We start from the raw sequence: 7,365 nt of genomic DNA on the forward strand, positions 1-7,365 counted from the left end.
ACATTACTGAAGGTGTTTATCAGCTGTGGGTGTTATCTGGTAGAATTTTGGGGGTCACTTATGTATATTATCATATCATCTGCAAACAGTGAAAGTTTGACTTCTTCCCTTCCAGTCTGCATCCCCTTGATTCCCTTTATTGTCTTATTGCTCTAGTCAGTACTTCAAGTACTATTATGAATGGATATGGAGTGAATAAGCTTTCTGTTGTTCTTGATTTTAGTGGGATCATGTTGAGTTTCTCTTCATTTAGTTTGATGTTAGCTGTTGACTTGCTGTATATTGCTTTTGTTATGTTTAAGTATGTTTCTTGTATGTCTGATCTCTCCAAGACCTTTATCATGAAAGGGTGTTAGATTTTGCCAAAGGCTTTTTCAGAACCTAATAATATGATCATGTTTTTATTTCTTTCAGTTTATTTATAGGGTAGATATTGACAAAATTTTATATGTTGGAATATCTCTATATCTCTAGGCTGAAGCCTACTTGATCATAGTGAATGATTTTTTTGTGTTCTTGAATTTCATTTGCTGATATTTTATTGAATATTTTCACATAAATGTTCATGAAGGAGATTGAGCTGTTAAATTCTTTTTCTTGAATCTTAATGTGATTTGGTTATCAGGTAACTGTAACATCAAAAAGAGTTTGGCAGTGTTCCTCTTTCTATTGTGTGGAACAAACAACTTGAGTATTGGTATTAGCTCCTCTTTCAAATTCTGCATGGAAACCCACCTGGTCCTAGGGTGTTTTTGTTGTTGTAATTATTGTGGTTGGGAGAATTCTGATAATGACTTCTATTTCCTCAAGGGTTGTAGATCTATGTAAATTGTTTATTTGGCTTTAATTTTGGTATGTGGTATCAAATCCAGAAAATTTCCCATTTATTTTAAATTTTCCAATTTTGTGAAGTACAGGTTTTCAAAGTATGATCTAACTGTTCTCTGGATTTCCTCAGTGTCTGTTGTTATGTCCCTGTTTTCATTTCTGATCTTGTTAATTTGGGTAATCTCTCTGCCTTTTAATTTTGATAAGGGTTTATCTATCTTGTGGATTTTCTCAAAGTACCAAAACTTTATTTCATTGATTCTTTATATTGTTTTTATTTGATTTCATCCTTCAAATTATTTCCTGGAATCTACTCCTTTTGGGTGTCTGCTTCTTTTTGTTCTAGAGCTTTCAGATATGCTGTTAAGTCATTAGTGTGAGAGTTCTTCCATGTTCTTTATGTAGGCAGTTAGTGCTATGAACTTCCCTCTTAGCACTGCTTTCATTGTGTCATAAGTTTGGTTATGTTGTATTTCTATTTTCATTTTCTAGGAAGTCTTTATTTCTTCCTTGACCCAGTGCTGATTCAGTTGAGCACTGTTCAATTTCCATGAGCTTGTAGGTTTTCTGCGATTAGTGTTGTTGAATTCTAAGTTTATGTCATGGTTTTCTGATAAGATGCAGGTTATTCCATTTTTTAAAAATATCTGTTGATATTTTCTTTGCTACCGAGTATGTGGTCAATTTTTGAGAAGATTCCATGAGATGAGAAGGTATATTCTTTTATGTTTGAATGAAATGTTCTATAGATATCTTTTAAGTCCATCTGAATCATTTCCCTTATTTCTCTGCTATGATTCTGTCTGGAAGACCTGTCCAATGGTGAGAGTAGGATATTGAAGTCTGCCACTATTAGTATGTGCGGTTTGATATATGATTTAAGTTTTAGTAATGTCTCTTTGGTAAATGTTTGTGGACTTGTATTTGGGGTAGAGATGTTTAGAACTGAGACTTCATCTTGACAAATTTTCACTGTGATGAATATGAAATATCCTTCTCCATCTTTTTCCATTTTAGTTTGAAATCTATTTTATTAGATATTAGGAAAGGTACACCAGTTTGCTTCTTAAGTCCATTTGATTAGAAAGTTTTTTCTTAACCCTTTATCCTGTGTTACAAGGAGCAGGGCCCTTTGTTTATTCCTGCTGCCCGGCTAGCTTGGCCCCCTAAATAACACAGAAACTTCATTAATTTAAACACTGCCTGGCCCATTAGCTCTAACTTATTAGCTAACTCTCACATATTAGTTTTACTCAATTCCATTAATCTGTGTATTGCCACGTGACTGTGGCTTACCGGCAAGTTTCTAACCAGCAACCCTCTCAGGCAGAAGATCCATGGTGTCTCTTACTCTGCCCTTCTTTCCAGCATTCAGTTCTGTCTTCTCTGCCTACCTAAGTTCTGCTCTATCAGGCCCAAAGCAGTTTCTTTATTCATAAACCAATGAAAGCAACACATGAACAGAAGAACCTCTACACCAATCCTGAGGTAATGGTTTGTCTTTGAAATTAAGATGTTTCTTGCATGCAGCAAGTCATTCCCTGTTTTTCTATCCATTCAGTTAACATGTGTCTTTTTAAGGGTCAATTGAGTCCATTGGTATTAAGAAATTATTAATGATCATTGTTAATGTTATTTTTGGTTTTATTGTTGTTGGTGGTATTGTGTGGCTTTCCCTTCTTCGGGTTTTGCTAGTGTGGGATTATCTATTGCCTGTATTTTCATGGGTGCAACTAACTTTTGGGGTTGTAGTTTTCTTTCTGGTAGTTTCTGTAGGACTAAATTTTTTTTTTAAAAAAAATCTGGTTTTAGCCGGGCGGTGGCGGCGCACGCCTTTAATCCCAGCACTCGGGAGGCAGAGGCAGGCGGATCTTTGTGAGTTCAAGACCAGCCTGGTCTACAAGAGCTAGTTCCAGGACAGGCTCCAAAACCACAGAGAAACCCTGTCTAGAAAACCACCCCCCCCAGTGGTCCTTGGACCTCCCACAGGGCAGAGAAACCTGCTTGCTCTTTGGGCTGAGGAGGAAGGAAGACTTGATTGGGGGAGGGGGAGGGAATGGGGGGTGGTGGCGGGGAAGAGGCAGAAATCTTTAATAATTAAATTAATTAATTAATAAAAAAAATAAATAAAATAAAAAAAACCACCCCCCCAAAAGAAATAAATAAATTTAAAAAAAATCTGGTTTTGTCATGGAATAGCTTGTCTTTTCGTCTATGGCAATTTAAAGCTTTGCTGGCTATAGTAGTCTGGGCTGGCATTTACAGTCTCTTAGTGTCTGCAGAATGTCTGTCCAGAACCTTCTGGCTTGTAGAGTTTCTTTTGAGAAATTGAGTGTAATTATGATATGTTTGCCTTTATATGCCTCCTAATCCTTTTCAAAATCCTTTTATGACAACTTAAAACCAACCTTCCAAACACATTTCTATGGGAATCATTCTCACATTTTCATTCAACCACAGTGGTCCTTGGTTCTTAGAATAAATATTGCCATCGCAAATGAAAAGTGTTCATTAAAACTTTTTATGTGTTTTATATTTACGTGTATTATAGGGCTTTAAAATAGTAAGTAGTATGATTGTATGTGACTTTTGCAGATATCATTATGGTTATTCTACCATGTCCCACACACTTTTCTCCCATCTCTCTCCCTAATGAGAACATCCCCCCCCCCTTTTTTTCCTACTTTGCTAATCAGATCATTTGTACCATACTATTCTTCCCTATTGATCCCACAACAATGCACCATTGCAATGGTCTCATTTCCTGGTTTCTCTAGTTACTTCATTATCATTATATATACTCACATCTGAAGATTTAGAGCTAGGAGACTCCAGAGAGAGAGAACATGTGACATATGCCTTTCTGAGGGTTGCATCACACAATATGATCCTTTCTAGTTCTATTTACTTGTAAATTACATGGTTTCATTTTATTAACTGAATAGTATTCTATGGTGTATAGTCACATTTCTTTCTTTTTTTTTTTTTTAAAGTTTTTCGAGACAAGGTTTCTCTGTAGCTTTGGAGCCTGTCCTGGCACTAGCTCTTATAGACCAGGCTGGCCTCGAACTCACAGAGATCCGCCTGCCTCTGCCTCCCGAGTGCTGGGATTAAAGGCGTGCGCCACCACTATCGACTCCTTGACATTTCAGTTGCTTCCATTTGCTATTTTGAATATAGAATTAATGTAAATATGTAGAGCTATAAATTTCTCTTATGAGTTTGCTTTCAATGTGTCCCTGGGTTCTATTTCCATTCATTTAGTTGCAGGAAACCTTTGCTTTCTTGATTTCCTTTTTTACACTCATCATTTGGTAATGTTTAATCTCCAAAAATGCACTTATTACAGATTTGTTTGCTGTCGATTTGTTTAACTGCACTTTTGCCAAAGAAGTCATTTCATTATCTTTGAATTCATAGCAATTTGTCCCAGGATGTAGTCTATTATAAAAGTTTCTATGTGCTGCTGGAAAGAATGTATATTCTTTGGTGTTTGGGTAAAATTATTTTGTAGGCATCTGTCAAGTCCATTTGATTTTTGTCAATTAAGTCTAATATGCTTAGTTTTTTCCACATGATCTGTCATTTGGAGAAGGGAATTGAAATCACCTATTAATGGGTTAGTATTAATCTTTGTCTTTAAATTCAGTACTTGTATGTTTTTAATGAAACTGGGTACCAAAGAGTTTGGTGCAAATATGTTCCAGACAGTAGTATCTTTTTGATTAATTGTGCCCTTAATTAGAATGAAGTTTCTTTACCTTTTCTGATCATAGTTTGAAGTCTTTTTGTCAGATAAAAGGATAGCAACACCTACATGCTTCCTACTCCCATTTAATTATTGTTATCCACCCTTTTACTCTAAGGCAGTGCCTATGTTTAAAGCAGTGGTAGACAGAAGATACATGGATTTTGCTTTCATTCCTTATAAAATTTAGGTTAAGTACAAAATTCTCTCTGAAATTTAGTAGTTGGGGAACATCAGAGCAATAATAAGTGCGATTCTTTTTGGTAAACTATAACTCCTTACTTTTTCTAAATTAAAAGTAGGACATTGGGCTGGAGAGATGGCTCAATGGTTAAGAGCACTGACTGCTCTTCCCCTGAGTTCAATTCCCAGCAACCACATGGTGGCTCACAATCACCTACAATGAGATCTGGTGCCCTCTTCTGGCCTACAGGCAGGATACTTGACTGACTGACTGAATGAATACATAAATAAATAAATCTTTAAAAAAATAATAATAAAAAAAATAAAAGTAGGACATTGCTATATTTTCCCATAAATGACATATGTTCTATATTAGAAATTACTTTGTAAATTTTGTCACACAGAAACTGTAGATATATGTCATTTAATAAGCAGCAGTAGTAACAGATGTTTTATAAATTTATGTGGACAGTTCACACCTATTAATATGGAAATCAAGGTTCAGAGAGGTATGAAAGGAAATAATTAAGACCAAAAAAATTGCATTGACATCTGCAGATACAGGCAAAATGCTCCTATTAACAGCAATAGTAACGACAAATATCCTCAAATGGGCTGATACTTCATACATAAAATAAATCACAGATTAAGAAAAATCCTTAAAAAGCATACTTAAAATTACTTTAAATGAGGTAAAAAATTGTGTTTAATAAGCTTGGTATCTCATGATAAAATATCCAAGGCAAATCAAAGCTTATCATGGGAAACTCTATACTACTTAACACAAGCATATACACAAATCACAAAAGGCATAGAATAGGACAAATGAACTTTATTATGTATATTTACATATTAAAATGTTGTTTGATCTACAGTTTCGATACAGTACCTTTATAGAGAGAACTATAATAAAGTTATAGTGTCCCAAACTCTCAAATAAAATTTTACACCCAACTTGTTCATCTACATTTGAATTGAGTAGTTACAGTTATGCCTTGTGCATCCTAGAGTCAGCCTTCACAAAAATTTTTGAAAATGCTGTGACAATAAGTTTTAAGCTTGTTTCCTTTACAGTTACATTTCCCAAAGGCATGTGATGTTCACAAACATTTGGGTGCTAACTTGCTAAAATGCCCTTGGACTAAGTGTCTATTCAATTCTGTTCCTCAGTTTTGTGTGTGTTGCCCATTTTCTGTTCTTTCCTATTTTGATTCCTTTATGTTTTAAATACAATTGCCATGAAATGTATGCTTTACAAAAATTTCTCTATATCAATTACATCTCCTTATTAAGGGCTTTTGCAATGCAAAATTACTGTCTGAAATCCACATCTTAAATGAATCAACCAATTGATGTTGGAGTCAGTTATTTTATCTCGTATGTTTAAGTTTTAGTTTTCCATTCTACAATAGGCACATCTCTTGAATATGTTTTTGTGTGAGGACTATATATGTTTTTTATATGGGTGTTCAAATATTCCATTTGTGCATAGATGTATTTTAAAAACACCAAAACACAACTTTATGTCTACTGAATAGGCATCTCACTGTGTCAAAGTCCCAATTGACTGAATATATGTGAAATAAGTTCCTGAAATTTTATTTCATTACTTATATTTTTTATTCTCAAAAAAGTCATGTGGATGACTTTTGGACTTATTTGAGTTATTCTGTCAGCATAAACACAGTATCTAATATTTGAATAAGAATTAATCACAGGAAAAAAACAAAAAAGTCTTCGGACTAATGTACATAGTATATCAAAAAAATCACATTTAATACATGAAGTCATCAAAGAGCAGTGGCACTTCTGCATACTATTCATAATATTTAATTTGCCAGTCTTTGGCATTTTAAAATTCCGAAGACATTTTTTGCTAATTATTTGATATTTCTAATACTATCATTTGATTTCTACAGTCTCAAGCTTTTTTGTTTGTTTGTTTGTTTTTCCTTTTTGAGACAGGGTTTACCAGTATAGCTCTGGCTATCATGGAATTCAATTTGTAGACTGGTGTTCCAAACTCAGAGATCTGCCTGCCTCAGGAGTACTGGGATTAAAGGCCTGTGCCATCACCCAGCCTGTCTCAACTTCTACTTCACTTTATCCCTTGGACTATCCTTCTTAAGTTCAAGACCCTTGTTCCTTTTTAGCTTTTGTTACACTCATTCAGGAAAATCTCATCTTTGATTAAATTCATACCCTGAACCTGTATTCAAGGACAGCACTTAGGCAGAAGACAGTACTTCACTATTTTGTGAAGTACTATAAATTTTTAGAGGGGACCTATGTGAAAAAAAAATTGATCATGTGGATTGTTCTTGTCATGGTCTTTCCAAGTTTTTGTCTTTAAGGTTTCTGTCTGCTGCAATGTAGCAATTCATTCCTAAATGGCCTTCAACCACGTTGTACTATCTGACCATAGGCCCAGAATTAATGGGAGTCAGCAACTATGGACTAAACTTTCTGAAACTTTAAGACAAAATGAATCTTTCCTCCTTTAGGATGATGATATTCTCAGGCATTTGCCATGTAAACATAAAAGTTTTAACATAATATCAACAAAAATGTTACATGACCTATCAAACTAAAAATATATAGACTGA

The 7,365-nt window shown here is 34.5% G+C and overlaps 1 protein-coding gene across 1 annotated transcript in view; it reads right to left on the bottom strand.

The window, feature by feature from the left end:
• LOC130889327 (alpha-amylase 1-like) overlaps window positions 1-7,365 on the bottom strand; it is a 47,957-nt gene that overhangs the window by 37,491 nt on the left and 3,101 nt on the right. The window lies entirely within an intron of this gene.

Source organism: Chionomys nivalis, chromosome 18, assembly GCF_950005125.1.
Source record: "Chionomys nivalis chromosome 18, mChiNiv1.1, whole genome shotgun sequence".
Lineage (NCBI taxonomy): Eukaryota > Metazoa > Chordata > Mammalia > Rodentia > Cricetidae > Chionomys > Chionomys nivalis.